The sequence below is a fragment of the Rhinolophus sinicus genome, linkage group LG03, assembly GCF_036562045.2.
Source record: "Rhinolophus sinicus isolate RSC01 linkage group LG03, ASM3656204v1, whole genome shotgun sequence".
Lineage (NCBI taxonomy): Eukaryota > Metazoa > Chordata > Mammalia > Chiroptera > Rhinolophidae > Rhinolophus > Rhinolophus sinicus.
Window position 1 is genome coordinate 107,541,405 of NC_133753.1, and position 27,966 is coordinate 107,569,370.

A 27,966-nucleotide genomic window follows, 5' to 3' on the forward strand; every position below is an offset into this window, starting at 1 on the left:
TAATAAAAGAAGGAACAGAGGGAAACATCATAGAATACCACCACACAGAAATAATATACAACAAAAAGGCAAGAAACAATGGAGACACAGCCTTACTAGAAAACTAAAGAGAGAATGACAGGAAAGCCTCACATATCAATATTCACCCTAAATGTGAATGGACTGAACTCACCAATAAAAAGGCACAGAGTAGCAGATTGGGTCAAAAAACTATCCCAACTATATGCTATCTCCAAGAGACAATCTCAGTTACAAGGACAAGCATAGACTCAAAGTGAAACGATGGAAATTGACACTCCAAGCAAATGGTAACCAGAGAAAATCAGGTGTAGCCATAATGATATCAGATGAAAAAGACTTCAGGGTGAAAAAGACAGCAAGAGACAAAGATGGACATTTCATAATGGTAAAGGGGACTATGCAACAAGAAGATATAACAATCATCAATATTTATGACCCCAATCAGGGAGCACCAAAATATACCAAGCAACTACTAACAGAACTAAAGGGAGAAATTGACCAAAACACAATTATACTAGGGGACTTAAATACATCATTGACAGCTATGGATAGATCATCCAAACAGAAAATTAATAATTAAAGAGCAGCCCTAAATGACACAGTAGATGAAATGGACATAATTGACATATATAGAGCACTTCATCCTAAAACATCAGACTATACATTCTTTTCTAGTGTACGTGGAACAGTCTCAAGGATAGACCATATATTGGGACATAAAATCAGCCTCAGCAAATTTAAGAAGATTGAAATCATACCATGCATATTCTCTGATCACAAGGCTTTGAAATTGGATATCAACAGCAAAATGAAAGCAGGAAAGAACACAAATATATGGAGATTAAACAACATACTTTTAAAGAATGACTGGGTCAAAGAAGAAATTAGAGGAGAGATCAAAAGATACTTAGAAACAAATGACAATGAAAATACATCCTACCAAAATTTTGGGGATGCAGTGAAAGCATTTTTAAGAGGGAGATTTATGATTACAGGCCTATCTCAAGAAACAAGAAAAATCCCAAATACATAACCTCATGTTACACCTTAAAGAACTAGAAAAAGAAGAACAAGTGAAACCCAAGGTCAGCAGAAGAAAGGAAATAACAAAAATCAGAGCAGAACTAAATGAAATAGAGAACAGAAAGACAACAGAAAAAATTAATGTGACAAAGAGCTGGTTCTTTGAAAAGATTAACAAAATTGACAAACACTTGGCTAGACTCACTAAGACAAAAAGAGAGAAGACACTAATTAACAAATCAGAAATGAAAAAGGGGAAGTTATCACAGACAACACAGAAATATAAAGGATCATTCAAGAATATTATGAAGGACTATATGCCACCAAATTCAATAACCTAGAAGAAATGGACAAGTTCTTAGAAACATATAGCCTTCCAAGGCTGAACCATGAAGAACTGTAAAATCTAAACAGACAAATCATCAGTAACGAAATTGAATCAGTCATCCAAAATCTTCCCAAAAGCAAAAGTTCCTGACCAGATGGCTTCACTAGTGAATTCTACCAACCCTTCAAAGAGGATCTAATACCAATCCTGCTCAAACTCTTCCAGAAAATTGAAGAAGAGACAGTACTCCCTAACTCATTTTATGAGGCCAACATTACCCTGATACGAAAACCTGGTAAGGACAGCACAAAAAAAGAAAACTACAGACCAATATCTCTGATGAATACAGATGTAAAAATCCTAAACGAAATTCTAGCAAATCAAATACAACAATGCATTAAAATGATTATTCCTCACGACCAAGTGGGGTTCATCCCTGGGGCACAAGGATGGTTCAACATCTGCAAATCCATCAATGTGATACATCACATAAACAAAATTAAGGACAAAAATCATATGATCATATCAATTGATGCAGAAAAGGCATTTGACAAGATACAACATCCATTTATGATTAAAACACTTAATAAAATAGGTATAGAAGGAAAATACCTTAACATAATAAAGGCCATATATGACAAGCCCTCAGCTAATTTCATAATTAATGGTGAAAAACTGAAGCCCTTTGCTCTATGTTCAGGAACACGACAGGCCTGTCCCCTATCACCTCTGCTTTTCAACATAGTGTTGGAAGTCCTTGCCAGAGCAATCAGGCAAGAGAAAGAAATAAAAAGCATCCAAATTGGGAATGAAGAAGTTAAATTATCACTCTTTGCAGATGACATGATGCTATATATAGAAAACCCTAAAGACTCCACCAAAAAGCTTTAGAAACAATCAATGAATACAGTAAAGTTGCTGGCTACAAAATCAACGTACAAAAGTCCATTGCATCCCTGTATACTAACAATGAAATCTCAGAAAAAGAAATACAGAAAACAACTCCTTTTGCAATTGCAGCAAAAAGAATAAAATACCTAGGAATAAACTTAACCAAGTACGTGAACAACCTATATGCTGAAAACTATAAGACATTTTTGAAAGAAATTGAAGAAGACAGAAAGAAATGGAAAGACATTCCGTGCTCATGGATTGGAAGAATCAACATAGTTAAAATGGCCATATTACCCAAAGCAATATACAGATTTCATGCAATCCCCATCAAAATCCCAATGGCATTTTTTAAAGAAATAGAACAAAAAATCATCAGATTTGTTTGGAACCGCAAATGATCCCGAATAGCCAAAACAATCTTAAGAAAAAAGAACAATACCAGAGATATCACACTCCCTGACTTTAGCTTGTACTACAGGGCTACAATAATCAAAACAGCATGGTATTGGCAGGAAAACAGACACATAGATCAATGAAATAGAATTAAGAACCTAGAAATAAAACCACATAAATAAGGACAGATAATTTTTACAAAGAAGCTAAAAACAGGGTCCAGCCGGGTGCCTCAGGCGGTTGGAGCTCCATGCTCCTGACTCCCAGGGCTGCGGGTTCGATTCCCGCGTGGGCCGGTGGGCTCTCGGGCACGGGGTTGCTGGTTTGATACCTCGACTCCCGCGGGGGATGGTGGGCAGCGCCCCCTGCAAGTAAAATTGAACACGGCACCTTGAGCTGAGCTGCCGCTGAGCTCCCGGATGGCTCAGTTGGTTGGAGTGAGTCCTCTCAACAACAAGGTTGCCGGTTCAATTCCCACAAGGGATGGTGGGCTGTACCCACTGCAACTAGCAACGGCAACTGGACCTGGAGCTGAGCTGCGCCCTCCACAACTAAGACTGAAAGAAGAACAACTTGAAGCTGAACAGAACCCTCCACAACTAAGACTGAAAGGACAGCAACTTGGCTTGGAGAGGGGTCCTGGAGGTGTACACTGTTCCCCAGTGAAGTCCTGTTCCCCTTCCCCAATAAAATCTTTAAAACAAAAAAGGAAGCTAAAAACATACAATGGAGGAAAGACAGTCTCTTCAATAAATGGTGCTGGGAGAATTGGATAGCCACGTCCAAAATGAAACTGGACAGCTGTCTGTCACCATGTACCAAAATTAATTCAAAATGGATCAAAGACTTAAGCATAAGAGGTGACACAATAAACTTTATAGAAGAAAATATAGGTACTAAACTTATGGACCTTGGGGTCAAAAAGCATTTTATGAATTTGACTCCAAAGGCAATGGAAGTAAAAGCTAAAATAAACGAATGGGACTATATGAAACTTAAAAGCTTCTGCACAGCAAAAGAAACCATCGACAAAATAAAGGCAACACAGTGAATGAGAGAAGATTTTTGCAAACAGTACCTCCGATAAGGGGCTAATATCCAAAATATACAAGGAACTCATAAAACTCAACAACAAAAAACAAACAACTCAATTGAAAAATGGGCAGAAGACCTGAAGAGACATTTCTCCAAAGAGGACATACAAATGGCAAATAGACATATGAAAAAATGCTCAACATCACTAATCATCAGAGAAATGCAAATCAAAACCACAATGAGATGTCACCTCACCCCAGTCAGAATGGCTACCATCAACAAGACAAATAGTAACAAGTGTTGGAGAGGCTGTGGAGAAAAAGGAACCCTCATACACTGTTGGTGGGAATGCAGACTGGTGCAGCCGTTATGGAAGGCAGTGTGGAGGTTCCTCAAAAAATTACGAAGAGAATTACCATATGACCCAGCAATCCCTCTCTTGGGTATCTACCCAAAAAATCTGAAAACATTTAGAGATAAAGACACGTTGCTCCAATGTTCAATTTAGCTTTATTTACGGTGGCCAAGACTTGGAAACAACCAAAATGTCCTTCGATAGATGAATGGATAAAGAAGTTGTGGTATATATACACAATGGAATACTATTCATCAGTAAGAAAAGATGATATAGGAACATTCGTGACAACATGGATGGATCTTGAGAGTATGATGCTAAGCAAAGTGAGTCAGACAGAAAAAGCAGAGAAGCATATGATTTCACTGATATGTGGTATATAAACTAAAAACAGCAAAGAACAAGACAAACAAATGAGAAACAAAAACTCATAGACACAGACAATAGTTTAGTGGTTACCAGAGGGTAAAGGGGGGTGGGGGGTGAGAGATGAGGGTAAGGGGTATCAAACATATGGTGATGGAAGGAGAACTGACTCTGGGTGGTGAACACACAATGGGATTTATAGATGATGTAATATAGAATTGTACACCTGAAATTATGTAATTTCACTAACAATTGTCACCCCAATAAATTTAAAAAAAAAAGAACAGTGAGGCCCGATGGAAGTAGAACAACATATTTCAAGTGCTAAGAGAAAGGAACTCTCAACCCAGAATTCTAGATCCAGTGAAATATCCTCCAGGAATGGAAGTAAAATAAAGAAGTTTTCAGGTGAAGAAGAGCATAGAAATTCATTGTCAGAAGGCTTGCTGTAAAATAATTTTTAAAGGAAGTTCCTCATGGAGAAAGAAAATTATCTCAGAAAAGAATTTATAATACCAGGAATGAAGGAATGATTCATATCAGGGTAAACATAATACACGATTCTTATCCCATTTTGTTCTTTAAAAAATGTGTGATGGTTGAAAATAAAAATTATAACACATCTGATGTAGTTTTTGATGTAGGTAAGTATAATATATAAACTCCGAGCAAGAATAACAAAGTCAATAGAGTGGCTTCTCAGGATAACACAAAACTCACCAAAGATGAACACATAATGTTATAATCTAAACAGTCCTATTAAAGAAATTGCATTCATAATTAAAAACTTTTTGAAGGAGAACTCTTGAGTCCCAGATGGCTTTATTGGCATATTCTACCAAGCATTTAAAGGAGAAATAATACCAGTTCTACACAATCTTTTCCAGAAAATAAAAGAGGAAGGAACATTTCCCAGCTTATTTTATGAGGCTAACATTACCCTGAGGCCAAAACCAGTCCAATATATTAAAAGAAAATCAAAACAAAACAAAAAACTAGAGCCCAATAACTTTCATGAACTTTTTCGAAATGACCTAGCTGTTCTGATGTTGAATGTGTTAGTGGGTACATAAGTCTACATGGGTTAAAATTCACACAACTACATGAATTGTACTGTATGTTGCCATTGTATTGTATGTCAATTAAAAATAAAAATAAAAATAAAAATAAATGAAATCTTCTAGGGCTATAACTCTCAGACTTCATGCATTGGCAGGCTTCAACATCTGCAAAGCCATGTAATAATCTTTCAAAATGGTATGACGTGACGCAGTGTAAGGGAACGGAGTTGGGATCTCTTGGAAAAAGTTTTCCTTTCTGTTAAAAGGGGACACACCTTGATTTGGATGTTGTCCTGTGAAGAGGTGTGGCAGCCATCTTGCCTCCATGAAGGGAAGCCAAGAGAATTGCAGAGTTGATGACTTTAAATTCTAACATCTCGAGTGGCTGAATTAACCAGCCAAGAATTCATCGTACATCCAGATTTGTCATGAAAGCTAATAAAGTTATACCATTTCACGTATTGGCAGCAAAAATGTCTATGTTGGATAGTATACCTAAATGTATATTTGAACTACTTTACATAGCTTTTATAGATGAATTGGACATATGCCTTCTTGTGAATAGCAAATAAGAAAAAAACCAGTTTTCTCTATGAAGATTCTATGAAACATCAGGGTGCAATTGAACCTTTTACTGAGAAAACTACTCAAAGCTAATTAACATAACAAAAAAAGATTCACTTTTGGCAGGTACTTCTGTTCTGCAGATGGACAATTGTAAACAACTGTTAGACTGAGTACCTCATCCAGTTAGGTGGGGAAAGGTTTTGTAGCTAGCTCATCCTGATAAACTATTTCAATGGGTGTGATCCCATTGAAAAATGTATATTTTGCTACATTATTGTAACATAGAAAGGAGTGTTTACAAATGTTGCATCAAATCTTCTAGCTGAAGGTCATCTCCTTCACATTTCAGGATGCAGGATTCCTTGCTGCTCAGTGAGAAGTTGCTCAAGTATTTAGCTGACTCCAAAGGTATCCTAGAAAAACATAATCCTGGCCTTGCTTTTATGTGGTTCTGGGGCCACTATATTTGGGCATGAACACACATCAGATTATAATGATTTTACATTGACATTATAATGATTTTGTCAGTTATACATTTGGAATCTAAAAAATCATGAGCCACCTTTAAATCGACAAAACAACATAACCTTAAATCTTGGCCAGCAGTCTCAGCTCTTAGCAAAGAGTTCGAAGGCACACTCCTGCATTCCAACCCTGTGGATTGCTGAAGTATTAGCAGTAATGACACTCCTCACTTTACCTCAGACTCTGCCTCCACCCATTGACTCTGTTCTAGTCCTGACCCACCCCTGCCCCCCGAAACCCTTTAATTCTTCCTTAGCATGACAGCCTTCAAATATCAAGTGGCAACCTAAAATATCTGAAGACAACTACCACGTCTTTCTGGAATCTTCTCTATTAAGCAAGCATTCTCAATCCGGTCTATGATTCATTACAGAACATGATCTGGAGTCCAGCTGGGATCCTGGCTCGCCCCTCCTCATGTGCTCCCTGGGATCTTTAAGTCAGGACACCAGGACTGAACCCCATATTTCATCTGTGGTCTAAACAGCAAGGACAGAGGAGATAATTACTTTTCTCATTGTGATACAATATCTCTAACAGCTCAACCTGGAAGTACAATCCCATCCTCCTGTGTGTCCACATCAAACCCAGTGCCAAGCGTTTGCACCTGTGCTGATCATTGTCCCTCTCTTGTCATGCTTTTCACCTCCTATTCTTATAGACTTGGTTGTTTGCCTGCAAGTGCAAGACCTTACAGTGTTTCTGCTAAATATCAGATTGTTGGATTCAGCTTAACTGTTACAGCCTGTCAAGACCTTTTTGGATCCTAATTACATCATGCCCTGGCTTCAGCAAATCACAGCTAAGATTTTTAAACAAAATAAAATTGGGACAAAGCCCTGTAGCGTGCTACTAGGAGCCTTTCCTTGAGCATGGTTATCTGCCTGGTTACAAATCTACCTAATTGTAGTAGCCCATACATTTCCATCTTGTCCTTTACTTTTACATACTAAAAATAAACTGGTCAAATGCCTTGGTGAAACCCAGATACACTCTGTGTAGGGCAGCCATTTTCACTACTTTTCAGTAGATATATATTTTTTCAATAAAAGCAAATGTTTCCATGGACCAAGTGTCCTTTACTGCTTACTGCTGTATGACCAAATACAACCATACAAGACTCAATCTGCCTTTGGTGACAATCACTCTGAATTTCAATAAGGATTCAAATCTTTGACAGAAACAATACTAAAATTATGATGGAATTCTGTGTGATTTGTCTTCTGCAAAGGCCAGTGGAAGTGCCAGAAGTCAGTAGGACCAACCTTTAAGACACCCCTGCTCTAAGGACATAGGTTTGTCCTGCATGCCTGATGACACAGAAATTTGAAAGGAATCTTGAGGGTCATTATGGACACTGCACATCAGCAGTGGAAAGGGGCTGGAGGACACAGTATCTGAGGAGCTCAGGTTCAGGCAACTCCAGGCACCTATTCTGGAATAGGGCTACCAACCAATGAAAAGAGTTAGAAAGCATGCCAGTGTTAGCTCTACATCTTTATCAGTCACCATGACAATAGTGATGATAATATTAGCTTACACCTTTGGCACTCCCTATGGTGCAGGCACTATGCTAAGAAATTGAAACATCCAATTCACTTAATCCTCAAAACAACCTCATGAGATACGTACTATTCTTATCCCTCATTTTACAAATGAGAAAATGAGGCACAGAGCAGTCAACAGACTCTGAAAAGGGAATTACTTAAGTACTTACTCCCTCAAGTAGGACTGGTCTGAAATGTATGATTACTTCTACATTTTGACCCAGTGATGGGGAGACAGGGAAATAGAGGCAGAAATTCAAAGAGAGCCTGACATCTACAGAGTCAAAATGGGTCCCTCACACCTTAGCCATGGCTCTCCCAAGCCTCCAAAGCCCTATAGAGAGCAATATTTTATAGAGAAATTTTTAAAGCTTTATCAGATTTTTCTCAAAAAAAAAACATGTAGGGGAATTGGTCAATGAATCACTTTGGTAAGCAGGAACTGACATGGGCTGCCTGATGATGTACTGAATGGCCAGCCTCTGTCATGTGCCAGGGCAGCACACTGTCTGCATGGGCCCTGGTCCAACAGAGGCCAACCTCAGGCCACCTTCTGCTGCCTCCTTCATCTTTATAAAGTGGCAGATATAAATCAGGGGTCAAAGTCAAAGAAAGTCAGTTGTATACATGTCCACTCCCCTACTAGACAATGAGTTAAACTAGAGGAATTCAGTCGTCTCATTATCACCAACCAATTTGTGTCTATATGATCATGCAAAAATATCATCCTGAATCAACCCTCAAATCATCAGTTTTGGCTAAAAAAGGACAATGTTTGAGGGAGAACAGAAATGTCCTGACTTTTAAAAGACCATACACTTCAATTAGTAAAAGATTTTAAAACATACATGACATTCATTTATTCATAAATTATGTGCATATACTACTGTCAAATATTAGCAAAGTTCAGTTTTTTTTTTCTTTTCCAATATTTTTTTTATTGTTCAATTATAGTTTAAATAAAATATTATTATATTGGTTTCAGGTATAAAATACAGTGATTAGATATATTCATATATATAACTTACAATGATCACCCCGATAAATCTAGTACCCATCTGACACTATACATAGTTATTACAATACTACTGACTATATTCCCCATGACTATTTTGTAACTCTTAATCCCCTGCCCCCTATACCTTCCCCCTGAGTACTCTGAATCCAGCAACCATCAAAATGCTGTCTGTATCTATGAGCTTGTTTCTGTTTAGTTTGTTCATTTATCCTGTTCTCTAGATTCGACATATAAATGAAATCATCTGACACTTGTCTTTCTCTGTCTGAATTACTCCTTTCAGCACAATACCTTCTAGGTTCATCCATGTTGTTGCACATGGCAAGATTTCATTTCTCTTTTATGGTTCAGTAATATTTCACTGTATATATGTACCACTTCTTTTTTATCCATTCATCCAATGAGGGACACCAATGCTGCCTCCATCTTTTGGCCATTGAAAAAAATGCTGCAATGAATATATGGATGCACATGTCCCTTCGAAGTAACATTTTGGGTTTCTTGGATAAATACCCAGAAGTGAGATTACTGGGTTCTTCTTTGTTTCCTGTTATAGCTTTTGTTTTAAAGTCTATTTTATTTGGTGTAAGTATTTCTACCCCAGTCTTTTTGTTTGTTTGTTTGCTTGTTTGTTTCAATTTTTATAAAATATATTTTTCCATCTCTTTACCTTAAGTCTGTGTGTGTCTTTCAATTTGAATTGAGATTCATATAGGCAGCATATGCAAAGACTTTGTTTTCTTATCTAGTCAGCTAACCTATGTCTTTTGACTGGAGCATTTAATTCACTTACATTTAAAGAAATTGTTGATAGATATGTAGTTATTGCCATTTTATTTATTATATTTTTTTTATCATTTTCTCCTTCTTCTTAAAAAAGTCCCTTTAAAATTTCTTGTAATACTAGGTTGGTGATAATGAATTCCTTTAATATTTTTTTGGCTGGGAAGTACTTTTTCTGTCCTTTGATTCTAAATGATAACTTTGCTAGGTAGAGTAATCGTGGTTGTAGGTTCTAACTTTTTTATCATTTTGAATATTTCATGCCAATTCCTTCTGGCTTGCAAAGTTTCTGTTGAGAAATCAGCTGACAGTCTTATGGGAGCTCCCTTGTAGGTAATTAACTGCTTTTTTCTTGCTGCTTTTAAGATTCTCTGTCTTTAACCTTTGGCATTTTAATAGTGATGTATCTTGGTGTGGGCCTCTTTGGGTTCATCTTGTTTGGGACTGTGCACTTCCTGGGCTTGTATGTCTATTTCCTTTGCCAGGTTAGGTAAGTTTTCTGTCATTATTCTTTAAGTAGGGCTTCAATTCCTTACTCTCTTTTTATGGTAACTCTATGATATGAATATTGTTAAGCTTAATGTTCTCCCCCCCCCCTTTTTTTTCCTTTTGGATTCCTTTTTCTTTTTGCTTTTCTGATGGTATATTTTCTGCTACCTTATCTTCCAAATCACTGATTCCATCTTCTGATTCATTTAATGTACAGTTGATTCCCTCTAATGTGTTCTTCATTTTCAGTTATTCTATTCCACATTTCTGACATTCTTTTTATCTCTTTGTTGAAGATCATTGAGAGTCTTTATAACCAATGTTTTGAATTCTGCATCTGGTAGATTGCTTGTCTCCATTTTGTTTAGTACTTTTTCTAGAGCTTTGTTCTGTTCTTTCATTTGGGAAATGTTTCTTGGTCTCTCCATTTTGGCAGCTTCCTTGTGCTTGTTTCTATGTATGAGTTAGAGCTACCATGTTTCCAAGTCTTAGTAGAATGGCCTTATGGAGCAGGTGTCCTGTGGGGCCCAGTAGTATAGACTCCCTGGTCACCTGAGCTGGATGCTTCAGATGTGTCCCTTGTGTTGGTTGTGTGTACCCTCCTGTTGTAGTTGAGCCTTGGTTGCTGTTTGCACATCAATGGGAAGGGTTGATCCTCAGGCTGATTGGTTGTAAGGACAGACTCTGACTACAGTGGACCAGCTGTTGTGCCGGAACTAAACCTACAGAACAGAATTTGCTTTAGCAGGGCTCTGGTGCCTGCCCAATCTACCCTTTGGGTGTGTCTTTTGTGAAGGTGGTTGGATGGTGTTCTGCTGTGGTCTGAAGCTGGCCAGCAGGTGTGTTGGTTATGGGGCCTCTTGGTAGGGGCTCTGTTGAAGGCTGAGGTCAGCTGCTGCCTGTGCCCTGCCCAGTGCCACTTTCTATGGCTACAAAGTGATCTTGAAGATGGATGCCACTTGTGCTGGGTTTGGAGGTGCCAGAGAAAGGCTAAGCTGTTATCCAAGGCTGGCTATTGCTAGTGCCAGGCTTGGGACTATTTAGCAAGTGGTACAGTGCATGCCAAGGTTAGATGCTGCTTGTTTGGGTTCTGTGATCCTTTGAGAGATCTTGGGAATATCTACAGCATGAGCCATGACAGGTTGTATGTATAGTAAAGCCACTGGAAGTGGCTTTTGTGGGCTGGCAATTGGGTGAGGTGGAGTCTCAGGGAATCATCAGAGTGGGGTGAACATTATTAGCCAGGTTGAAGGAGACTCAGATATGGTGCCTGCCTGGGTCTGCATGCTATGTTGTGGGGAGGGCTCAACAAAGAAACAATGGCCTCTGCCAACACTTCTGTCTGGTTGAAAGCTGCCTCTCCAGCCCTCACATTAGAGCCAGACTATTCAGTTCCTCTCTGTATGTTCCTGGCACCTTTCAAGCAGCTACCCCAGAGATGGAGCTCAGAGAAAGTAAATCCATCAGTGAGTAATTCTGTGAATGGGCCCTTTAAGAGGAGTCCCTGGGACTGAAGCCACCCTCTGTCTCACTCAGCCACAATCTCTGCTGGTTTTCACAGCCAGAAGTTGTGGGGACTTCTCTTTCTAGTACTGGAGTCCTTAGCTGGGGAGCCTGGTGTGCATCACGGATCCCTCACTCCTCGCGGTGGGGGCCTCCACAGTTGAGATATCCTTCCTAATTTTTAACCCCAATATGTGAGTGTCAGACCAACCCTTTCTGTGTCTCTGTTCCTCCTACTAGTCTTGATGTGGCTTCTTTTATATGTCCTTAGATATAGGACTTCTGTTCAGCTAGACTTCAGGCAATTCTCAATGATGGTTGTTCTGTAGTTTAGTTGTAATTTTGATGTGGTCATTAGAGGATGCAAGCACATTGTTTACCTACTCTGCCATCTTGACCAGAACTCCCTCATTTCAGTTTTTTTCTCAATGTTAGATTAAAAACAGATATGGTGAAGTCCTAGCACTTTCTTCCCACACCTCAGTGGGTGTTTTCCATAGCTCCTTGACTGCATACACACACTTTGGATCCCATTGCTCTACACCATGATGAAGTTGAAGGGATGCCAGATGTTAATCATGGCTTGGGTTAAGTCATTCCTCTTTGTGCCTAATTTTCCACATTTTTATATTGTTGTAATAATACTCACTTAGCTATGTCACATGAGATGGTGTAAACATCTCCAAAAAGAAATGAAAGCATAATGTTAATGCAAAACAGTGCTATTTTTATTATCATGGTTATTTATTGAAGATTGTGGATAAGCTAGGGAAAAAGACACACTGAGCACTCTCAGGAGTAGAATGATCTTAATCTGCAGTAGAGTTCAGAACCATTTTCAAGGACAGTCATGTGCTGCCTAAGAATGTTTCCATCAAGACAGACTACATATATGATGGCTGTCCCATAAGGTTATAATGAATTATAAGCAAAAATTATGCAATGTTGAAAGAAAAGGCTGAACCCAACTACAATGTTGAATTTACTTCTAGCTCTTCATAGTTGAAACAGACGAAGAGGCTCAGCATGCTGTTCACCTGCCCAGGGCTGGAGCCTGTGGAGTTGGAGAGGGTGGAGGAGGAGGGGAGCCTGGGAGCCTGCCCAAGCTCATCCCTGCACATGCACATGCACACGCACCTACACAAACTCACTTCCCTCCATTTTTCTTTCTCTTTCTTTCCTCCCAGTCCCGTCCCACATCCATTTCTCTCTTTCTCTCTTTATTATTTCTTGTCTCAAGATGTATCTCTCTGGGTTTCTTTCACTCTCTTCTCTCTCTCTCTCTCCCCTTCTCTTTCTTCCTTCCTTCTCTCCCTTCCTCCCTCCCACCTCTTGAGGTCTACTCTCCCTCCAAAGGGTGCCTCTCTCCACAGCCCTTCCCCTGCCCTCCAATGGGCCAGTGTGCACACTAGCACACAGACACACACACATGCACACACACACACACACACACATTATCTTTTATACTGTATTTTTACTCTACATTTTCTATATTTAGGTATGTTTAGATATACAAATACTTACCATTGTATTATAATTGCCCTCAGTATTCAGTAGAGTGACATGCAGTACAGGTTCACAGCCTAGGATCAATAGGCTACACCATATAGCCTAGATGTGTAGCAGGCTGTACCATCTGTGTTTGTATAAGTGCAGTCAATGATGTTCACAAAATGACACATTTCTCAGAATGCATACTCATTGATAAGTCACTTGTGACTGTACAGCAAAAATCACTTCCCAATTAAAGATAATTTCACTAGTCAACCAGAGTAGCAGATGTAAATGTACATGGGAAGATCAGGTGACACTGAGGAGTATCTGAGGACCCATGTGTTGAACCACAGACTTGACCAGAACCACACAACCTTGTTCATGAGAACTCTGACAAAGGAATGGGCTGTCATAGAAATTGCTAGGTACAAACAGGGGTTTCTCAGGAAAACATCCATCAAACACCACTCTAGTGGACATTTGTCTGGGTGGGTGGCTGTACTAAGTGATACCCTGTATCACTCATTAGCTTCCTCAGGCTGCTAAACAAATTATTACACACTTGGTGGCTTAGAACAATAAAATCTTATTCTTTCACAGTTCTCGAAGCAAGAAGACTGAAATCAGTATCAATGAATCAAAACCAAGAGCACTCCGACTTCCGGAAAAATGGCGGCGTGAGGTGAGCCTCTGTAAAGCTCCCCTGGAATTTACAACGAATCGAACAACAAAAACTCCACAAAGGACTCCCTACACAGCACACAGGCAACACGAAGAGGCCCACTACCGACTGAAATCACCTACAGGTGGGAGATTCGGGCGAGTGGGGGGAGGAGGAAAGGGAGAAGTGCGCGGAGACGGAGACGCGGGGGCGGAGGACGCAGACCTAGCTCAGTGCGCCGAGCTCGCTGCTTCCTGGAACTACCACAGCTGCGGGAGAGGGAAGAACTCGGACTGCTAGGGCTCCGCCAGGGCTCCACAGGGCTGAGGGGACAGCATATAACACGGCTGAACCCAACGCTCACGGCAGAGACCTCGGAGAAAAGACTGAGGGAAAAAGGCTGAAAACGGTGGTTTAAGCCCGCACTGCCGAGCAGAGAACGGAGCCTTAGGCACTGAGACTAGCCGCCCCCTCCCTCCCCTCCCAGAGCTCGCCCCGCCCCCACCTGCCCGGTGCTAAAAGCGAAACAGTAGCAGTGTCAGATCAAAACAACAGAAAATTTGCTGTTTTGAGAACTGTGGACTGCAAACACAATTCCACAGCCCAACTAGTTCCAGCAAAGGGGAGAGAGCTGTGGAAGCAGGACGGGCTGTGGTGGTGGTTGCCGCCATTGCTCTGGGCCACCTCTCACAACTCACCCCGCCTCTGACCCCACCTATCTGGGCGGATCCCTGCAGGAGTAAACAGAACTGCTGAAACCTACGGGCTCTGAATCAGGAGCTGGAAGAGCTTTGGAACATAAAAACCTCTCCGATACCCACCGGGACACTGCGCCCTGTGACCTAGACGAACTATTAACAGAGGAGAAGCCCGTCTCCCAGGGAATCCCCATTGTGTGAGAAGTTGGAATAGTGCAGAGAAAACATAGCACTACTGTGTGGGAGAAGAAAATAAGTTGCAGTTGGAGAAATAATAAAACATTCTACCAACAAGTACTGGCAAACAAAAGAAAGACCGCTTTCTATCAACCTGTTGCAGAAGTCACTCCTGTAGATGTCTAGGAAGAGAAATAGTAAACCAGTAATCGCCATGAATAACCAAGGCAACAAGATAGCTCAGAAAGAAAGTGAAAAATCTCCAGAGAAGGCACTTAAAGATACAGAAATATGTGACTTAAATGACAGAGAATTCAAGATTGCAGTTCTGAAAAACTCAACGAGATACAAGAAAACACAGATAGGCAGTTAAAGGAACTCAGAAACTCAATCAAAGAACAGCATGAGCATTTTACGAAAGAGATTGAAATCTTAAAAAAGAACCAAATAGAATTTCTGGAGATTAAGAACTCAATAGAAGAAATTAAGAATGAAATAACCAGCTTAGGTAGTAGAGTTGACCAGATGGAGGAAAGAATCAGTGACATCGAAGATAGAAACCTGGAAATGACACAGAGAGAAGAAGAAAGAGACTTGAGACTTAAAAGAAATGAAAGAACTCTACAAGAACTTTCTGACTCCATCAGAAAGAGCAATATAAGAATAATGGGCATACCAGAAGGAGAAGAAAGAGAGAAGGGAACAGAGAATATATTCAAACAAATTGTCGATGAGAACATCCCAAATTTGTGGACAGAACTGGACCCTTGAATCCAAGAAGCAAATAGAACACCTAGTTACCTCAATCCCAACAGGCCTTCTCCAAGGCACATTGTATTGAAGCTGTCTAAAATCAACGACAAAGAAAGAATCCTCAAGGCAGCCAGGGAAAAGAAGACGGTAACTTACAAAGGATAACCCATTAGATTATCGTCAGCTTTTTCAGCAGAAACTCTACAAGCCAGGAGGGAGTGGAACCAAATATTCAAACTATTGAAAGAGAGAAATGATGAGCCAAGAATAATATATCCAGCAAAGATACCCTTTAGTTATGAAGGAGGAATAAAGACCTTTCCAGACATACAGAAGCTGAGGGAATTTTCTAATACACGACCTGCACTTCAAGAAATACTAAAGGAGGCTATTCGACCACCATCAACAGGGACAATTTGTGGCAACCAAAACTCAAAAAGGGGGAGAGTAAAGGCCTGAACCAGAATATGGGAATGGAGAAAGTAAGCGTGCTGAAGAAAATGGAATACTCTAAATATCAAACTTTCTTTTACATAAACTTAAGGGTAACCACTCAAAAAAATTCCAGAACTGAAATATATACTGAAATAAAAGAAGAAACAGAGGAAACATCATAGAATACCACCACACAGAAATAATAGACAACAACAAAAGGCAAAGAAACAATGGAGACACAGCCTTACCAGAAAACTAAAGATAGAATGACAGGAAATCCTCACATATCAATAATCACCCTAAATGTAAATGGACTGAACTCACCAATAAAAAGGCACAGAGTAGCAGATTGGATCAAAAACTAAACCCAACCATATGCTGTCTCCAAGAGACACATCTCAGCTACAAGGACAAGCATAGACTCAAAGTGAAAGGGTGGAAATTGACACTCCAAGCAAATGGTACCCAGAGAAAATCAGGTGTAGCCATAATGATATCAGATGAAACAGACTTCAAGGTGAAAAAGATAACAAGAGACAAAGATGGACATTTCATAATGGTGAAGGGACTGTACAACAAGAAGACATAACAGTCATCAATATTTATGCCCCCAATCAGGGAGCACTGTAATACACCAAGCAACTACTAACAGAACTAAAGGGAGAAATTGACCAAAACACAATTATACTAGGGGACTTAAATACATCATTGACAGCTATGGATAGATCATCCAAACAGAAAATAAATAACGAAATAGTTGCCCTAAATGACACATTAGATGAAATGGACATAATTGACATTTATAGAGCACTTCATCCTAAAACATCAGACTATACATTCTTTTCTAGTGTACATGGAACATTCTCAAGGATAGACCATATATTGGGACATAAAATCAGTCTCAACAAATTTAAGAAGATTGAAATCATACCATGCATATTCTCTGTTCACAAGGCTTTGAAATTGGATATCAACTGTAAAAAGAAAGCGGAGAAAAACACAAATACATGGAGATTAAACAACATACTTTTAAAGAAGGACTGGGTCAAAGAAGAAATTAGAGGAGAGATCAAAAGATACATAGAAACAAATGACAATGAAAATACATCCTACCAAAATTTTTGGGATGCAGCGAAAGCAGTTTTAAGAGGGAAATTTATCTCATTACAGGCCTATCTCAAGAAACAAGAAAACTCCCAAATAAATAACCTCATGTTACACCTTAAAGAACTAGAAAAAGAAGAACAAGTAAAACCCAAGGTCAGCAGAAGAAAGGAAATAATAAAATTAAAGCAGAACTAAATGAAATAGAGAACAAAAAGACAATAGAAAAAATTAATGTGACAAAGAGCTGGTTCTTTGAAAAGATTAACAAAATTGACAAACCCTTGGCTAGACTTACTAAGATAAAAGAGAGAAGACACTGATTAACAAAATCAGAAACGTAAAAGGGAAGTTATCACGGACACCACAGAAATACAAAGGATCATCCAAGAATACTATGAAGGACTATATGCCACCAAATTCAACAACCTAGAAGAAATGGACAAGTTCTTAGAAACATATAGCCTTCCAAGGCTGAACCATGAAGAACTGGAAAATCTAAACAGACCGATCACCAGTAACGAAATTGAATCAGTCATCCAAAACCTTCCCAAAAGCAAAAGTCCGGGACCAGATGGCTTCACTAGTGAATTCTACCAAACCTTCAAAGAGGATCTAATACCAATTCTGCACAAACTCTTCCAAAAATTGAAGAAGAGACAGTACTCCCTAACTCATTTTATGAGGCCAACATTACCCTGATACCAAAACCTGGTAAGGACAGCACAAAAAAGAAAACTACAGACCAATATCTCTAATGAATACCGATGCAAAAATCCTAAATAAAATTCTAGCAAATCGAATACAACAATGCATTAAAAAGATTATTCATCACGACCAAGTGGGGTTCATCCTCGGGCACAAGGATGGTTCAACATCCAAAATCCATCAATGTGATACATCACATAAACAAAATAAAGGACAAAAATCATATGATTATATCAATTGATGCAGAAAAAGCATTTGACAAGATACAACATCCATTTATGATTAAAACACTTAATAAAATGGGTATAGAAGGAAAATACCTTAACATAATAAAGGCCATATATGACAAGCCCTCTGCTAATCTCATAATTAATGGAGAAAACTGAAGCCCTTTGCTCTACGTTCAGGAACACGACAGGGATGTCCCCTATCACCTCTGCTTTTCAACATAGTGTTAAAGTCCTTGCCAGAGCAATCAGGCAAGAGAAAGAAATAAAAGGCATCCAAATTGGGAATGAAGAAGTTAAATTATCACTCTTTGCAGATGACATGATGCTATATATAGAAAACCCTAAAGACTCCACCAAAAAGCTATTAGAAACAATCAACGAAAACAGTAAAGTTGCGGCTGCAAAATCAACGCACAAAAGTCCATTGCCTTCCTATATACTAACAATGAAATCTCAGAAAAAGAAATACAAAAACAATTCCTTTTGCAATTGCAGCAAAAAGAATAAAATACCTAGGAATAAACTTAACCAAGGATGTGAAAGACCTATATGCTGAAAACTATAAGACATTTTTGAAAGAAATTGAAGAAGACACAAAGAAATGGAAAGACATTCCATGCTCATGGATTGGAAGAATCAACATAGTTAAAATGGCCATATTACCCAAAGCAATATACAGATTCAATGCAATCCCCATCAAAATCCCAATGGCATATTTTAAAGAAATAGAACAAAAATCATCAGATTTGTTTGGAACCACAAAAGACCCGAATAGCCAAAGCAATCTTAAGAAAAAGAACTATAATGGAGGTATCACACTTCCTGACTTTGGCCTGTACTACAGGGCCACAATAATCAAAACAGCATGGTATTGGCAGAAAAACAGACACATAGACCAATGGAATAGAATTGAGAACCCAGAAATAAAACCACATAAATATGGACAGATAATTTTTGACAAAGAAGCTAAAAACATACAATGGAGCAAAGACAGCCTCTTCAATAAATGGTGCTGGGAGAATTGGATAGCCACGTGCAAAAGAATGAAACTGGACTGCTATTTGTCACCATGTACCAAAGTTAATTCAAAATGGATCAAAGACTTAAGCATAAGACCTGACACAATAAACTGCATAGAAGAAAACATAGGTACTAAACTTATGGACCTTGGGTTCAAAGAGCATTTTATGAACTTGACTCCAAAGGCAATGGAAGTAAAAGCTAAAATAAACGAATGGGACTATATGAAACTTAAAAGCTTCTGCACAGCAAAAGAAACCATTGACAAAATAAAGAGGCCACCAACTGAATGGGAGAAGATTTTTGCAAACAGTGCCTCCGATAAGGGGCTAGTATCCAGAATATACAAGGAACTCATGCAACTCAACAAAAAAAAAACAAACAACCCAATTGAAAAATGGGCAGAGGACTTGAAGAGACATTTCTCCAAAGAGGACATACAAATGGCAAATAGACATATGAAAAAATGCTCAACATCACTAATCATCAGAGAAATGCAAATCAAAACCACAATGAGATATCACCTCACCCCAGTCAGAATGGCTATCATCAACAAGACAAATAGTAACAAATGTTGGAGAGGCTGTGGAGAAAAAGGAACCCTCATACACTGTTGGTGGGAATGCAGACTGGTGCAGCCGTTATGGAAGGCAGTGTGGAGGTTCCTCAAAGAATTACGAATAGAATTGCCGTATGACCCAGCAATCCCTCTCCTGGGTATCTACCCAAAAATCTGAAAACATTTAGAGATAAAGACACGTGTGCTCCAATGTTCATTGCAGCTTTGTTTACAGTGGCCAAGACATGGAAACAACCAAAATGTCCTTCGATAGATGAATGGATAAAGAAGTTGTGGTATATATACACAATGGAATACTATTCGGCAGTGAGAAAAGATGATATAGGAACATTTGTGACAACATGGATGGATCTTGAGAGAGTAATGCTGAGCGAAACAGGTCAGACAGAGAAAGCAGAGAACCATGTGATTTCACTGATATGTGGTATATAAACCAAAAACAACAAAAGAACAAGACAAACAAATGAGAAACAGAAACTCATAGACACGGACAATAGTTTAGTGGTTGCCAGAGGGTAAGGGGGGTGGGGGGTTGGGGGGGGAGGTGAGGGTAAGGGGGATCGAATATATGGTGATGGAAGAACTGACTCTGGGTGATGAACATATAATGGGATTTATAGATGATGTAATACAGAATTGTACACCTGAAATCTATGTAATTTTACTAACAATTGTCACCCCAATAAATTTAATTTAAAAAAAAAAAAACCAAGAGCACTCCATCCACACACTCCAGGGAAGAATCAATTCCTTGCCTCTTCCAGTTTCTGGTGTCTGCCTGTATTCCTTGTTTTTTGGCTATATCACTCCAATCGCTGCCTGTGTCTTCACATGACTTTCTGTGTGTCAGATCGCCTCTGCTTCCCTCTTATAAGAATACATGTGATTACATTTAGGGCTTATCTTGATGATATTAGATAACCTCCCCAGTTCAAGACCCTAACATTTAAAAGTTCCAAAGGTCAGAACCTTTGGGGAGCCAGTTTTCAATCTACCATGCTTCTCCCTAGTTTCCTTGTACCTAAAATTCTATGATCCTATAGTTTCTGCACATACAACAGCATTCAGTACAAGTAAAGTGAGGTATTCTATAAATAGCATAATGAGTGCAAGAGCAGTCAGGAAAGGAGGAAGAGCCCAGTCATGGCCTCTGGGGATGTACAAAGGCCCCTATAAGGAGCAACTCTTCCCATGAATACAGCATCTGCCCCCAAACCCTGTGGGGCACAGAGGAGCCTCCCAGTGCCCAATAGTCTCCAGGCAACTACCACTGGCCCTGCAACATCTTATTCTCCTCTCCCTCCCACCTGCTATTTTCTCATTGTTTTAGGAAAAACTTGTCACTACACAGCAAACAGCCTGTTTGTAAAGACCAGTTTGGTCAGTCAACCACAACACATATGAAGGGAGAGGGCAGATGTAGTTCTTGAAATGCTGTCAGGAATGCAGACGTTATTACATCCTCATTTTTTATTTCAAAAAAGCTAGGCAAAAATGTGCATTTGGTCCAACTTTTTACATTGCATTCCCAGGATGCCATGCCAGAATATGGGAAGTATGTTCTGAAACAGAGAGTTTTTCTGTCTCTTCAGGCCCGTGAGGTACTACCAGGCCCAGCATTCTGCTATTCACGGAGGCCTCTAGGACTCAGTCAGGTTCTCCTTTCTTACAGCACCTCAAACATCAACTATTTCCCCCGTGCTCTACATAGTGATTTGTGATTTGTGAATCTACTTGCACCCCTTTGGAATCTGCTTATATCCCCCACTTCTATCCCTTTCAAGGGGTAAGAGTTCCCTGAGCTTATTATGTGCCTATAAAGTAAAACTTAGCTTTTTGTATCTAAAACCTCTCATTCAAGATCAAAGGGACCCAAAGCATGAATTTCAAAGATTGACGTTAATCCTGGGTTAACAGTCTAAAATTACAGAGTTGTAGATTTTACTCGTCTCCTCTTAGCCTTTTCATCTTCATTCTGAGAGGATCAAACTTTATACTATGATTTAGTAAGGCTCTCCACCATCCATGACTCAGTTTCTTAAGTCCTATTGGAAGTTTTGTTCACGAAGCCTTGTTGTGAAAACAAAGGTGCTTCCAATTTCAAAGCTTGATTGAACATACCTGGAAGGTCAAAACAGAACTAGAGGTAGTGCCTCCAATCAGTCCTGCTTTCTTTCTAGCTCACTGTGGCTTCAGAAACATAATATTCCAGACTATAAATGTGGGTATTAAACATTAGCTTGGGAATCATGAGAGTGCGTCTCTGGGAACATAAGAGTTGGGATTAGAATTGCACTTAATCCCTCTTTCAACAAACATTTGTTCAGCATCCACTATAAATGAGAGGTAAGTTTAGAACTGAGGAAATAAAATATCAATAGGCTAGGTCCCTGCCCTTAAGAAGCTGACAATCCAAAATTGGATGGAGAAAGCATGATTACTATATTAGAATATTATTCAATTATAAAAAAGAAAAATTATGCCATTTATGACAACATGGAGGGCATTATGCTAAATAAAATAAGTCAGACAGACAAAGACAAATACTGTATGATATCACTTATATGTGCAATCTAAAAACAAACAAACAAAACAGAGAACAGATTGGTGGTTGCCAGGGGCAGGGGTGGGTGGAATGCGTGAAGGTGGTAAAAATGTACAAACTTCCAGTTATAACTTCTGAGAATGTAATGTACTGCATGGTTACTATAGTTAACAATCCTGTTTTTTATATGTGAACATTGTTAAGGGAGTAATCTTAAAAGTTCTCATCAAAACAAAAAAGAAATATTTGTAACAGAACTATGTATGGTAATATTGTAACAGAACTATGTATGATAATTTGTTAACCAAACTTATTTTTTGACCATTTTGAATACATACACATATCAAATAATTACATTGTACACCTAAAACTAATACAATGTTATATGTCAATTATATCTCAATAAATAATGTTAAAAATTTTTTTTTTAAAAAAGTTGACACAGGAGGCAGAAAACATGAGAACAACTGCCACATCAATCTTTCTGGATGAGATAGTCAAGACCAGCCGATAGCCAGTTAATTGAGAAGGTGAACCAAAGAGGTCATATCAAAAATCATGCTATGGTCCTTCTGGTCAAGATGGAGGAAAAACTAAATGCTGTGCTCACCTCCTCCCATGACCACATCAAAATTACAACTAAACTACAGAACAACCATCATTGAGAAAGACTGGAAGTCTAGTTGAACAAAAATCCTACAACTAGGGAAATACAAAAGAAGCCACATCAAGACTGGTAGGAGAAGTGGAGACCAAGACCAAGCAGGTCCCACACACATGTGTGGCAATTTAAAATCAGGAGGGATATCTCAGTTTTAGAGGGCCACCCTGAGGAGTGAGGGGTCCCAGCCCCACACCAGGATCTCCAGCTCAGGGTTCCAGTGCTGGGAAGAGAAGTTCCCATGACTTCTGGCTGTAAAAACCAGTGGAGAATGTGGCTGAATGAGATGGAAGGCTGCTGGAGTCCCAGGTGTTCTGCTTAAAGGAAGTCACACAGACTTCCTCATGATGAATTCACTCATTCTGAGCTCCAGCATTGGGCAGCAGTTTGAAAGGTGCCAGGGATACATGGGGAGAAACAGAATTGTTTGGCTTTAGAATAAGGGCTGACAGGGCAGCTGTCAATCAAACAGAAGTGTTGGCAGAGGCCATTGTTCCTTTGTTGAGTCCTCCCCCCAGCCAGCATACAGACCCAGGCAGCCACCATATCTGAGTCTCCATCAACCTGGCTAACAATGTTCACCTTGCCCTGGTGATTCCCTGAGACTCTGTCTCACCCAACTTGCCAGCACACCAAAGCCACTTCCAGTGGCCTATCTTGGCTCATGCTGCAGATAGACCTAAAATATCTCAAAGGATCATAAAACCCAAACAAGTAGCCTCGGTGTGCCCCATACCTCTTGCTAAGAAGCCCTAAGCCTGGGAGTAGTGGCCGATTGCCTCAGTTCACAGCATAGCCTCTCCCAGGCACCTCCAAGCCCAGTACACGCGGCAACCACATGTAGATCACTTGTTGCTCATACTAAGTGGACCTGCAAAGGGCAAAGTCAGCGGTTGAACTTGGCCTGCACCAGAGCCCCTCCCAAGAGACCCAAGAACCAACACACCCACTGGACAGATTCAGACCACAACAAAGCACAACCCAACCACCTCCACAAAAGACATACCCAAAGGTCTGACTCGACAAGCACCAGAGACCCCAATAAGGAAAATCCCACTAAACCAAATCCTGCTCCATAGGGTCAGCCCCTGCACAACAGCTTCTCCACAGTAGTCCCAGCCACTCCTCATAACAAATCAGCCTGAGGATCAATTGCTCCCATTAATATGCAAATAGTAACTAAGGCTCAACTACAACAGGAGGGCACCCACAACCCACACAAAAAACACACATGGAGCACCCACCCCAGCTGACCAGGGAGACTGTGCCACAGGGCCCCCAGGACAGCTATTGCATAAGTCCACTCTATCAAAATTAGGAGACATAGCAGTTCTACCTAATACATAGCAATAAACACAGGGAGGCAGATAAATGGGGCGACAAAGAAACATGTCATGAATGAAAGAATGGAACAAAGCTCCAGAAAAATAACTAAACAAAATGGAGACAAGTAATCTACCAGATTCAGAGTTCAAGACACTGGTTGTAAGGATGCCCAATGATCTTAGTGACAACTTCAACAATGAGATAAGAGACATAAAAATGAAGATAGAAAACATAAAAAGAACCAGTCAGAAATGAGGAATACAATAACTGAAATGAAGAATACATTAGATGGAATCAATAGTACATTAAATGAAGTAATGGATTGAATCGGTGATTAGGAAGATAAGATTAACAGCAAACACACAATCAAAATATCAAGAAGAAAAAGAAATAAAAAAGATGGAGCAATATCAAGCATAACAATATTTACATAATCAAGGTATCAGAAGAAGAGAGTAAGAAATTGAAACCCTAATTGAAGAATAATAACAGAAAACTTCCTCAACTTGGCAAAGGAAACAAACATGCAAGCCCAGGAAATGCAGAGTCCCAAATAGGATAAACCCAAACAGGCCCACACCAAGACACATCATTATTCAAATGCCAAAGGTTAAAGACAAAGAGAGAATCTCAAAAGCAGCAAGAAAAAGGCAGTTGGTTATCTACAAGGCAGCTCCCATATACTGCCAGCTGATTTCTCAACAGAAACTTTGCAGGCCAGAAGGGATTGGCAGGAAATATTCAAAATGATAAAAAGTAAGGACCTACAACCAAGACAACTCTACCCAGCAAGGCTATCATTTAGAATAGAAGGACAGAAAAAGTGCTTCCCAGCATAGAAAAGTTAAAGGAGTTCATCACCACTAAATCAGTATTACAAGAAATGTTAAAGGGACTTCTTTAAGAAAAATAAAACAATAAAAAATATGAATAAAATAGCAATAACTACATATCTCTCAACAATTACTTTAAATGTAAATGGATTAAGTGCTTCAATCAAAAGACATAGTGTGGCTGAAAGAATAAGAGTTCAAGAGCCTCACATATGAGTCGTCTACAAGACACTCACTTCAGATTGAAAGATACATACAGACTGAAAATAAAGGGGTGGAAAAAGATATTTTATGAAATGAAAACAAAGTAAACAAAATTCCCTGGGGTAGCAATACTTACGCCAGATAACATAGATGTTAAAACAAAGGCTATAACAAGAGACAAAGAAGAAACCAGCAATTCCACTTCTGAGTATTTATGTGAAGAAACCCAAAACAATAATTTGAAAAGACATATGCAAGTGTATGTTCACTGCAGCATTATTTACAATAGCCAAGATATGGAAGCAACCTAAATGTTTTTCAATAGACAAACAGATAAAGAAGTTTTACATATATAAAATGGAATATTAGCCATAAAAAAGTAAAATCTTATCTGCAACAACATGGATGGACCTAGAGGGTATTTGGCTAAGTGAAATAAGTCAGACAGGGAAAGACAAATACCATATGATGTCACTAATGTTTGGAATCTAAAAAATAAAATACATGAACCAACAAACAGAAACAAACTCATAGATGCAAAGAACATTTTGTTGGTTGCCAAATGGGAGTAGGGTTTGGGGGTTTAGTAGAAAAGGGGGAAGGGATTAAAAAGTACAAATTGATAGTTACAAAAATAGTCATGGCAATGTAAACTATAGTATAGGGAATATAGTCAATAACATAATAATGATATATGGTGCCTGATGGGTAATCACTTCATAAGTTATGTAAATGTCTAATCACTGAAACTAATATAATTTTGTGTGTCAGCTGTAATTGACAAAATTTATTTAAAAAATAAATGTAAAAAGAAAGAATGGTATGGGTTCAGAGAAGGAAAATATTACATTTGGCACCAATCCATTTCCAGAGAAAAGATGATGCAGTCTAAGATAGGTCTCAGAGGCAACGTGTGCCCTCATCACAAGGGCAGGACCCTCAGGGCCCACCTCAATGACTCTGTGTGGCCCGTTCCCCACCCCAAATGGATTAGCACAGCTGCCCATTTAACAGGAAACCTGGCATCAGATTCAGTTCCCTGACAACCTGCTTGCCAAGTCCAGGGACATTCATTTCTTCCATTAATCAGCAAATATTTGTACAAGAATACAGTAGGGCACTGTGCTGGAAGCCAAGCGATGTCAAATGTAAATGGGAGTAGAACATACCTAAAGAAGGTTGCAGTCTCATGAGTTAAGTTCTAAAAATAAAGTAAAACACTTATCAATCAAATTCTATGAAAACTGAAGGAAGGAGACACTACTTCCAGCCAGGCAGGAAAGTATTAGAGAAAGCTTTGTTGAGGAGAAAGCATCTGAAGATGTGAACTCACCAAGATGGGGAAGCAAAGTGCTTCAGGTAGAGGTAAGAGTAGGTTATTAGTCAGGGTTCTGCAAAGAAACATAACCAATAGGTTACGTGTATGTGAGCGTGTGCTCGCAAGTGTGTCATGTGTGTGTGTGTACAGACCTGTGGCCCAGTCAGGTTGACACGTGATATATATATATATATATATATATATATACACAAAAAATGTGTACACATTTTAAGAAAGGAAAAAACTGTATTAATATTGTAATACAATGAATGATGCCAGCATTCATTTGATTAATACCATCTTTTGAGAGAACGTCATACTACACACTGCTATCTTAATTCAATTCAACATCAAAAAGTAATACATAGATAACATCTCTTAAAATGTATACATTTTTTGGCACCCCTGGTATGTATGTGTATTTTTATATTTATATATTAAAATGCCAAAAAATGTATACACATTTTAAGAAAAGAAAAGTGTATTTAAATTGCAATATTCAATATATACCAATAAAAAAAGATTAACACAAGTCACGTTTGACTTCTACAATTACAAGAGGTGCTCAAAGTGGTTATCATCAGCGTCCAGACACTTCTGATTACGGGGAACTACTGCTTGAGCAACGTTGACCAAAGTGTCCACTTGTATACACTTTTTTGGCACTCCTGGTATACACACACACACACACACACACACACACACACACACACGAGGTTGGACAATTAAGTTTGCATACTCATCCTAGAAAAAGTTGTACATACCTCATTGCTGAATATCACTACAGTCACCTTTGAAGTACTCCCCTTGGGAAGCTATGCACCAACGCCAGTGCCTAGTCCACCTTTCAAAGCAATTTTGGAACTCCTTTTTGTGGAATGGGGCATCAAAGCTGTCATTGTATTACCCCTGATGTCCTGAATGTCATCAAGATGTCTTCCTTTCCATATTCCTTTATCTCTGGGTAAAGAAAGAAGTCATTGGGGGCCAGATCAGGTAAGTAGGGAGGGTGTCCCAATACAGTTATTTGTTTACTGGCTAAAAACTCCCTCACAGACAGTGTCGTGTGAGCTGGTGCACTGTCATGATGCAAGAGCCATGAATTGTTGGCGAAAAGTTCAGGTGGTCTAACTTTTTCACGCAGCCTTTTCAGCTCTTCCAAATAGTAAACGTGTTTAACTGTTTGTCCAGTTGGTACAAATTCATAATGAAAAATCCCTCTGATATCAAAAGTTCACAAACTTAATTGTCAGACCTTTTGTGTGTGTGTGTGTTTGTGTGTGTGTGTGTAGTATATATGAGCCAATTCCT

General features: G+C 39.2%; 1 protein-coding gene across 11 annotated transcripts in view; it reads right to left on the bottom strand.

Annotated features, from left to right (window-relative positions):
- CALN1 (calneuron 1) overlaps positions 1-27,966 on the bottom strand; it is a 631,046-nt gene that overhangs the window by 236,499 nt on the left and 366,581 nt on the right. The window lies entirely within an intron of this gene.